Source organism: Lissotriton vulgaris, chromosome 1_1, assembly GCF_964263255.1.
Source record: "Lissotriton vulgaris chromosome 1_1, aLisVul1.2, whole genome shotgun sequence".
NCBI lineage: Eukaryota > Metazoa > Chordata > Amphibia > Caudata > Salamandridae > Lissotriton > Lissotriton vulgaris.
In genome coordinates, this window is record NC_141685.1 from 2078703388 (window position 1) to 2078714069 (window position 10682).

Here is a 10682-nt window from a genome sequence, read left to right on the forward strand (position 1 = left end):
TCTTCAGCCCGGCTTGCTTGAATCCAGTGGAAAAGTGAGCAAGGGACTCACGTCTCAGCATACCCTGCCACACTAATGGCGGCCAAAAGCGGGACAAAAGGGGGTGGTGATGGACAGAGCATCTGAATCAATCAAACACTCACACCCTGTCAAAAGATCTGGGTTTAATCCATCACCGTTCTTTAGCCCACTCTGCCACCCCAGTTCAGACATGGCTATATGCAAATCAGTCTGACCCTGTGCCTCATGGGAACTGTCCCGCCCGAACTGCCGAGCCATGTCTTCCCTGGACCGGTCAGACTGATTTGGTACATACCCGGGCCCCTGGGGGCCCCGGTGGGCATACCAGGGTGCTGCCTTCCCCCATCTCAGCTTCGTTGGACCTCACGGAGGTCTGACCAAGCAAACTCGGAGAAAAAGGACCATCGGGAAGGGGCTGGGAGGCAGGTGTGTACCTGGGCCCCTGGCAGGCGGGACCGGGTGCCGCCTTCCCCCATCTCAGAATCTCCGATCTCACGGAGGTCTGACTGAGGAAAAAAACTCAGGGTAAAAGGACCATTGGGAAGGGGCTGAGAGGCAGGTGCGTACCCGGGCCCCTGGGCACACCGGCGGGCGGGCCCGGGTGCTGCCTTCCCCGTCTCAGCAATGCCGGACCTCACGGAGGTCTGCCTGAGCAAACTCAGAGAAAAAGGACCATCGGCAAGGGGATGAGTGGCAGGTGCATACCCAGGGCCCTGGTGGTCCCGCCGGGCAGGCCCAGGTTCTGCCTTCCCCTGTTTCAGAATCGATGGACCTCACGGAGGTCCGACTTACCCTCTCCCTAGTAATCCGGAGGAAAGGGACTTCCAGGGAAGCTCGGCCATCTGGTCACCCCATAGAAAAGCATTGGGGGTGACCAGATGGCCGCGTGGATCTGAGCGACCAGATGGTCGAGGGGATCTGAGCAGCCAGATGGCCTGGCACGAAAGGGAAGCCATCTAGTCACTCTGTGCCCCAACAAAAGATGGAGCGGGCGCCGGGGCATGAGGGAACGGAGGTCCAGGGCCCCAGCTGAGCCCCGCCATGGAGGCTGCAAGGGGGACACAACTGGCCCTCTGACCCGGGGCCTGCGGACAACTTGCATGGGAGGCCTGCACTGGACCGACGGACCCCTATCCTGGGCCCTTGGTGGAGCAACAGCCCGGGGGACTGGGCCCAGGGCAGGAACACCTGACCCGGGGCCTGGTGGGGCCCTTGGACCCAGCCGGGGCTCCAAGGCCCAGAGACACAGGGGAAGCTTTCCCAGGCCTTCCGGACACCATCCCATTGCTCCCTGCCACGCTGCAGGACCAGGGACAGACTTGGGAAGGGGAGACCGCCCTGCCCGGGGCCCTCAGGGGCCCAGCCCGGAGCTCCTGAACTCAGCAAAGCAAGGGGAGGCTCCCCGGGCACAACGGAACCCCGTCTCAGGCCTTTGGCAGACAGCAGATGAGGGAGGGGCCAGGGCTGGAGCACCCGGCCGGGGCCCGGCGGGGCCCCTGGACCCTACTGGGGCTCCCAAGCCCGGAAGAGCATGGGACGCCTCCCTGGGCCCTCCGGACGCCATCCCGGGCACCCTACCACGCAGCAGGACCAAAGATGGAGCCCGGGATGGGGAGGCCACCCTCCCCGCGGTCCTCAGGGTCCCCGGCCGGGGCTCCTGAACCCAGCTAAGCAAGGGGAGGCTCCCCAGGCACAACGGAAGCCCGTCCCAGGCCTTTGGCAGAGCAGCAGGCTGGGGAAAGGGGCCCAGGGCCGGAGCCCACGGCCTGGGCCCGGCAGGGCCCCTGGACCCAGCCAGAGCTCCCAGGCCCAGAGGCGCAGGGGAAGCCTCCCCGGACCCTGTGGACCCCATCCCGGGTACCCTACCACGCAGCAGGACCAAAGATGGAGCCCAGGATGGGGAGGCCACCCTCCCTGGGGCCCTCAGGGACCCTGGCCGGAACTCCTGAACCCAGCCAAGGAAGGGGAGGCTCCCCAGGCACAACGGAACCCCGTCCCAGGCCTTTGGCAGAGTGGCAGGCTGGGGGACGGGGTCCAGGGCCAGAGCACCCGACCTGGTTCCCAGCAGGGTTCCTTGACCCAGCCGGGGCTCCCAGGCCCAGAGGCGCAGGGAAAGCCTCCACGGGCCTGCCGGACCCCATCCCGGGCACCCTGTCATGCAGTAGGACCAAGGACAGAGCCCGGGATGGGGAGGCCACCGTCCTCGGGCCCCTCAGGGACCCAGGCCAGAGCTCCTGAACACAGCCAAGCAAGGGGAGGCTCCCCAGGAACAACGGAATGCCGTCCTGGACCTTTGGCAGTGTGGCAGGCTGGGGGAAAGTGCCCAGGGCCAGAGCAACTGACCCGAGGCCCAGCGGGCCCCTGGACCCTACCGGGGCTCCCAAGGCCGGAGGAGCATGGGACGCCTTCCTGGGCCCTCCGGACGCCGTCCCGGGCACCCTACCATGCAGCAGGACCGAGGACAGAGCCCGGGATGGGAAGGCCGCCCTCCCCGGGGTCTTCAGGGGCCCCGGCCAGAGCTCCTGAACCCAGCCAAGCAAGGTGAGGCTCCCGGTCACAACGGAACCCTGTCCTGGGCCTTTGGCAGTGCAGCAGACTGGGGGACAGGTCCCCAGGGCTGGAGCACCTGACCCGGGGCCCGGCGGGGCCACTGGACCCTACCAGGGCTCCCAAGCCCGGAAGAGCATGGGACGCCTCCCTGGGCCCTCCGGACGCCATCCGGGGCACCCTACCACGCAGCAGGACCAAAGATGGAGCCCGGGATGGGGAGGCCACCCTCCCCGCGGTCCTCAGGGTCCCCGGCCGGGGCTCCTGAACCCAGCTAAGCAAGGGGAGGCTCCCCAGGCACAACGGAAGCCCGTCCCAGGCCTTTGGCAGAGCAGCAGGCTGGGGAAAGGGGCCCAGGGCCTGAGCCCACGGCCCGGGCCCGGCAGGGCCCCTGGACCCAGGCCCAGAGGCGCAGGGGAAGCCTCCCCGGACCCTCTGGACCCCATCCTGGGTACCCTGCCATGCAGCAGGACCAAGGACGGAGCCCAGGATGGGGAGGCCACCCTCCCTGGGGCCCTCAGGGACCCCGGCTGGAGCTCCTGAACCCAGCCAAGGAAGGGGAGGCTCCCCAGGCACAACGGAATCCCGTCCCAGGCCTTTGGCAGAGTGGCAGGATGGGGGACAGGGTCCAGGGCCAGAGCACCCGACCTGGTTCCCAGCAGGGTTCCTTGACCCAGCCGGGGCTCCCAGGCCCAGAGGCGCAGGGAAAGCCTCCACGGGCCTGCCGGACCCCATCCCGGGCACCCTGTCATGCAGCAGGACCAAGGACAGAGCCCGGGATGGGGAGGCCACCGTCCTCGGGCCCCTCAGGGACCCAGGCCAGAGCTCCTGAACCCAGTCAAGCAAGGGGAGGCTCCCCAGTAACAACGGAACGCCGTCCTGGACCTTTGGCAGTGTGGCTGGCTGGGGAAAGTGCCCAGGGCCAGAGCAACTGACCCGAGGCCCAGCGGGCCCCTGGACCCTACCGGGGCTTCCAAGCCCGGAGGAGCATGGGAAGCCTCCCTGGGCCCTCCGGAACCCGTCCCGGGGGCCCTACCATGCAGCAGGGCCGAGGACAGAGGCCGGGATGGGAAGGACGCCCTCCCCGGGGTCTTCAGGGGCCCCGGCCAGAGCTCCTGAACCCAGCCAAGCAAGGTGAGGCTCCCGGGCACAACGGAACCCCGTCCTGGGCCTTTGGCAGTGCGGCAGATTGGGGGACAGGTCCCCAGGGCTGGAGCACCTGGCCCGGTGAGCCCTCGGACCCAGCCAGGGCTCCCAGGCCCAGAGGCACAGGAGAAGCCTCCCCGGGCCTGCCCGATCCCGTCCTGGGCACCGTGTCACACAGCAGGACCAAGGACAGAGCCCGGGATGGGGAGGCCGCCCTCCTCAGGCTCCTCATGGACCGCGGTCGGAGCTCCTAAACCCAGCCAAGCAAGGGGAGGCTCCCAGGCACAACAGAACCCTGTCCCAGGCCTTTGGCAAGCGGCAGGCTGGGGGACGAGGCCCAGGCCCAGAGCAACCGACCCGGGGCCCGGCGGACCCCTGGACCCAGCCAGGGCTGCCAGGCCCAGTGGCTCCGGGGAAGCCTCCCCGGTCCCTCCGGACCCCATCCCGAGCACCCTGCCACGCAGCAGGACCAAAGACGGAGCCTGGGATGGGGAGGCCACCCTCCCCGCGGCCCTCAGGGACCCCGGCTGGAGCTCCTGAACCCAGCCAAGCAAGGGGAGGCTCCCCAGGCACAACGGAAGCCCATCCCAGGCCTTTGGCCAAGCGGCAGGCTCGGGAACGGGGCCCAGGGTTGGAGCCCCCGACCCGGGGCCCAGCAGGGCCCCTGGACCCAGCCAGGGCTCCCAGGCCCAGAGGCACAGGAGACGCTTCTCCGGGCCTGCCCGATCCCGTCCCGGGTACCCTGTCACACAGCAGGACCAAGGACAGAGCCCGGGATGGGGAGGCCGCCCTCCTCAGGCCCCTCATGGACCCCGGTCGGAGCTCCTGAACCCAGCCAAGCAAGGGGAGGCTCCCAGGCACAACGGAACCCTGTCCCAGGCCTTTGGCAAGTGGCAGGCTGGGGGACGAGGCCCAGGGCCAGAGCAAACGACCCGGGGCCCGGCAGACCCCTGGACACAGCTAGGGCTGCCAGGCCCAGAGGCACCGGGGAAGCCTCCCCGGTCCCTCCGGACCCCATCCTGGGCACCCTGCCACGCATCAGGACCAAAGACGGAGCCCAGGATGTGGAGGCCACCCTCCCTACGGCCCTAAGGGACGCCGGCCGGAGCTCCTGAACCCAGCCAAGCAAAGGGAGGCTCCCCAGGCACAACGGCAGCCCGTCCCAGGCCTTTGGCAGAGCGGCAGGCTGGGGAACGGGGCCCAGGCTTGGAGCCCCCGACCCAGGGCCCAACAGGGCCCCTGGACCCAGCCAGGGCTCCCAGGCCCAGAGGTGCAGGGGAAGCCTCCCCAGACCCTCTGGACCCCATCCCGGGCACCCTGCCAAGCAGCAGGACCAAGGACAGAGCCCAGGAGGGGGAGGCCGCCCTCCCCTGGGCCCTCAGGGACCACGGTCGGAGCCCTTGAACTCAGCCAAGCAAGGGGAGGCTCCCCAGGCACAACGGAACTCCGTCCCATGGCCTTTGGCAGTACAGCAGGCTGGGGGACAGGGCCCTGGGCCGGCACACCCGACCCGGGGCTTGGCAGGCCCCTGAACCTAGCCGTGGCTCCCAGGCCCAGAGGTGCAGGGGAAGCCTCCCCGGGCCTGCCGGACCCTGTCTCGGGCACCCTGTCACGCAGCAGGACCAAGGACAGAGCCCAGAATAGGGAGGCCACCCTCCCCGGGCCCTCAAGGGGCCCCAGCTGGAGCTCCTGAACCCAGCCAAGCAAGGGGAGGCTCCCCAGGCACAACAGAACCCCGTACAGGCCTTTGGCAGAGCGGCAGGCTGGGGGATGGTCCCAGGGCCAGAGCACCCAAGGCGAGGCCCAGCAGGCCCCTCGACCCAGCGAGGGCTGCCAGGCCCCGAGGCGCTGGTGAAGCCTCCCCGGGCCATCCGGACTGTGTCCCGGGAACCATGCCACGCCGCAAGACCAAGAACAGAGCCCAGGATGGGGAGGCCGCCCTTCCCGGGGCCCCCAGGGACCCCCGGAGCTCCAGACCCCAGCCAAGCAAGAGGAGGCTTCCCGGGCACAACAGAACCCCGAACTGGGCCTATGGCAGTGCAGCAGGCTGGGGGACGGGGCCCAGGGCTGGAGTACCTGACCTGGGGCCCAGCAGGCCCCTGGACCCAGCCAGGGCTCCAAGGCCCAGAGGCGCAGGGGAAGCCTCCCCGGGCCCTCTGGACCTCATTCAGGGTACTATGCCATGCAGCAGGACCAAGGACGAAGCCCAGGATGGGGAGGCTGCCCTCCCCGGGGCCCTCAGGGATCCGGCCAGAGCTCCTGAACCCAGCCAAGCAAGGGGAGGCTCCCCAGGCACAACGGAACGCAGGGGAAGCCTCCCCAGGCCTGCCCAAATCCATCACAGGCACCCTGTCACGCGGCAGGATGGAGCCCAGAGTGGGGAGGTCACCCTCCCTGGGCCGCAGGGAGCCGCTGATCCCAGCCAAGCAAATGGAGGCTCCCTGGGCATGTTGGAACCCCATCCCGGGCCTTTGGGGTAGCAGCAGTCTGAGAGACATGGACCAGGGCTGGAGTACCCGAGCCGGGGATCGGCGGGGCCCCTGGACCCAGGCCAGGCACCCCGGGCCCAAAGGTGCAGGGGAAGCCTCCCCTGGCCCACGGGACCTCGTTCAGGCACCCTGCCATGCAGCAGGACTGAGGACGGAGCCTGGGGTAGGGAGGCCACCCTCCCTGGGGCCCCAGGACCCAGCCCATCGGGAGAAGGGTCCCTGGGCCCGCCAGACCCCATCATGGGCAGCCTGCCATGCGGCAGGCCCAGGGATGGACCCAGGGCTGGGAGGGCATTCTCGCATGTCCAGCTGCCGGCTGAGGACCGCTTGGCCGAGAGGGGTCCCAGAGTAACTTGCCCCTAGTATTCCAGAGGAAGGCTACCCCTCTTTCTGGGAACCCACACGCACAGAGTGACGGAGGGGACCAAGGGCGCGGTGGCGCATCGACCTCCTGGAGCCTCGCTCGGATAGGGGAGGCAAATGGCCCCTTATCGGGACCTCCAGAGCAGCCCGGCCATCTGGTCACCCCATTGGAAAGCATTGGGTGCGACCAGATGGCCGAGGGGAAAGGTGCGACCAGATGGCCCGGACCAAAGGGACTTCCAGCTGCCCACCCGAGCCTTCGTGGTAGAGCTACCGCCTGAGCACCTATCTCGGGGGGAGATTCCCCTCGACCTCTGTGCACTATAGCAAATGTGGTTCCTAACTAGAACACCACTGTTTTTTCAACACAATGTTTTCTTATATATTCAAATTTTTCTGGTTAATCTCACCAAAGTTTTTAGAACACAAAAAATAAACCTCTGCACATAGATTTTCTGGGTTGCATAACCAATCTATTAAACAGATTTATTCATTCAATGAACATTGTTTTTAAACAATAAAACAGTCTTTTGAAAGCATTTCCATCAGATTACAATAAATCCAAAGTGATGCCCGATGCATTTCGAGCCCGGTTGGGCTCTTCCTCAGGGACCTGTAACTAAACAATATATACATCATTTTAGTGATTGTCTCTTCGAGCTCCAGCGTACAATGTTAAATAAACTTCCTCAAATAACAAAGCAATGCATTAGTTTCCATGAATATCAAACCCATATTCAAACATTTTTCATGTTATGTTGGCCGAAATGAAATGTGGCTGAAGTGCAAAGTTGTAACAAAGAGAACTGAAAAGAAAACAGTATCCTTCACCTCACCCTCATGTGACCCAAAATACCGCGTCGTGCTAATACTCACTTAGGGAACTGATGTGATAATCTGCAATCGAAAGACACACTGTCAATACCTCAAACCGTTGGGAGTCAATCAGACCCTGCCATTCACTATTTTAGACTCGGCGTCAGCTTACCTCGCTTTTAAGACTGAAGTCACAACTCCGTATTCCAAAGAAACCCTCACTGTCAGAAGCCTCGCCGCTTGACGCCCTTGAAAAACAACATACCGTAGCTTTAATGAAACTAGTTACACACTAAGCTTGGTAATAAAACTGATCTTGCACTCGCTCAAATCTCTGTCTTACCTCCAGTATAACCAAGACTTCCAAAATAATGCTTTTCGTCTCCTCGCCGTGACTGATCACCAACTCTTTCCAGTAAGCGCTACAAAACAACCATTCAAACCTCCATCTAAAAACCGCGCCCTGTCTGTGCTCAAAACTGACAACGGACTACTCCAACACCGTGAAAGTGGACGCCATCTTTGCCAAGTCTCGATTAGATCTAGTAGTCTTACTTCCGTCAAGAGTGTGAACATAGAAGGAATAAAAATGAATATAGAAAAAGCCAAAGATTGAAATAAAATAAAATCCATTCTGCCAAAGAACATGTGTTAGCCTAATGATACACAATCGAAAATTCTACTTTTACATAATAAAAAATGCAGGATTATTTTTCAACAGGGTTTTTTTGGGAAACTGACTGAACGAAGAAATGGGTGTATAAAACTCATGGCTTTACAACAACCCTGAGACCTCAGGGTGAATCAGATAAACCTCTGTATGTATTATAAAAAACAAGCATAATCTATTTTCTCGTTGAGCCCCCTCGGCTCCTGTGTACCTAGTCTTTTCATCCAGTAGATTTCTCTTTGAAGGAGAGATCTGTTAAGATCCGCCCCTTCGTATAATTTGATTTTTTCTAGTACCGAAAACTGGATCTGGGAGATATTGTGCTTACTGTCTATCCAATGTCTGGCTAGATTGCTTTTCAGATTTTGGTTCCTGATGGTGCTCTTATGTTCATATATGCGGAGTTTGAGCTTTCTCTCCGTCTTGCCTACATATAGCTTGCCACACGGACATTTTATGTAATAAATTACATTTTTAGAGTTACAATCACAATCATAATGTAGTGTGATGGGTTTTCCTGTTTGTGGATGATGTAGGGAGGTTCCAATTATAACATTATGACAATGAACACAATTTGCACATCGTTTCATCCCTTTATGCAGTTTTTGTCCTTCAGTTGGAGATGACATTAGCAGTTCCTTCAAGTTCTTTGATCTGGTAAAAGCAAAAATTGGTTTGTGGGAAAAAATTCCTTCAAAATCAGGTTCATGTTGTAAGAACTCCCAATGGCGTGTGATAATGTTCTTAATCTTCTGTGTGCTTTTCGAAAATTTTGAGACAAATACATGTCTTTCAATGGTCTTCTTTTTGGTGTGTTTTAGCAGATTATCTCTGTCACATGCCATCACACTGCATTTTGCCTTTTCCAAAACCTCAATGGGGTATCCCTTTCCAAATATTTTTGGTGTTGCAAGTTCAGATGTTTCTCCAAATACTCCGGTTTGGAGCAGATTCTTTTTATCCTCATGTATTGAGAGAATGGTAGGTTCACCTTGAGATTCTGTGGATGAAAACGTGGAATTGTTGACGTCAGTTGGTTTTCGAAAAACTTCTGTGTAGATAACTTGCTCATCTATGTTGATTGCCACATCCAAAAAGGAAATCTCATGAGCGCTGATAGTGTGTGTGAATTTAATTTGATCTACACAATCATTTAGTAAACTCAATTTTACTTTCCAGTTGCTCGCGACTTCCTGAGCATAGAACAAAAATGTCATCAATGAACCTTCGGTATACAACTGAGTGTGTTTGCCAATCATTATCACTATAAATGAAATGCGATTCAAATTTAGCCATGAAGGTATTGGCGTACGCTGGAGCCCCAGCGAACCCCATGGAAGTACCATTTTGTTCAAGAAAAAACTTAGAATCCCACTGAAAAAAACTGTGATATAAACAGAAATGTAAAAGTTCCAAGATGAAGACTTTTTCTGCTCTGATAGCAGGTTGGCTCAACAAGACCCATTCCACAGCCTCCACACCAGATTGATGAGGCATAGATGTGTACAAAGATTGTACATCTATTGTACAAAGCCAAGTGTTCTCTTTTAGTGTGATTTGCTTCAATTTTAGTAAAAAATCATTTGTCTTACACATATGAAGGCCACTGTTGGACAAATGGTTGCAAAAATTTGTCAATGTATTGACCGAGTGGCTCAAAAATCGTGCCACATCCGGTCACAATTGATCTCATTGGTGGGTTGTGCAGGTCCTTATGAACTTTTGGGAGCATATAGAGGCATGGTCTCCTCGGGTATTGGACAGATAGGAATTGTTTGGTGGCCGTTGTGATGTACCCCAGGTCATAGGCCTGATCCAAAATAATCTTTAGGGTTAGCTCCAATTCTTCCGTTAGGTCTTTTTCCAAGAGTAAATATGTTGATTCATCATGAACATGTTCATTCACTTTCTGATGGAAAAAATCTTTATCCATAATAATGATGGCTCCTCCTTTGTCAGCTTTTTGTATCACTATGTTTTCATTTTGCTGCAAAACTTTTAGTGTGTTTCTGTCATGAATAGAAAGATTCTTATTTGATGATTTTCTCATGTTTAATTTGTCTAAGTCATTTCTGACAGATTTTTCAAAAGCATCCAAGATCTTGTGTGATACTGGTGACTGAAATCCTGATTTGGGTCTGAATTCCAAAAACCCAGCTTGTTCTTTCTCTTGTTGTTTAGGAACTATATTGGTGAAAAATGCTTCAGCTTCAAAACTCTCATGAATTTAACAAAGGCTACCTCGCATTCCAAAATGTTTGTGTCATATGTGGGAACAAAGCCCAGGCCTTTGTTAAGAACTCTTTGTTCATCCACTGATAATTCTGTTTTTGAAATGTTAATCACTAAGTTTGTTTGCTCCTTGTACGCGCGCCTTCTGTTACTTCTCCTGGTTTTGTTTGAGATTTTAATTGAGGTTTTGATTTTTCCGGTGGCTGAGTGAGATCCCCGGCCGTGTGCTTCTCCAGCCTAAGCAGAGAGCTCCTGCCTGCCCACGCAGGGCAGGGCTCAGGGGCTCCACTTCCCGGGGGCTCGGGGGCTCGGGGACTCCGGCTGGGCCTTAGGCACAGGGAGGACCATTGGAGCTCTCGGGCCTGGACGCCCGGGGGAGGACTGCCTGGGACCTATGG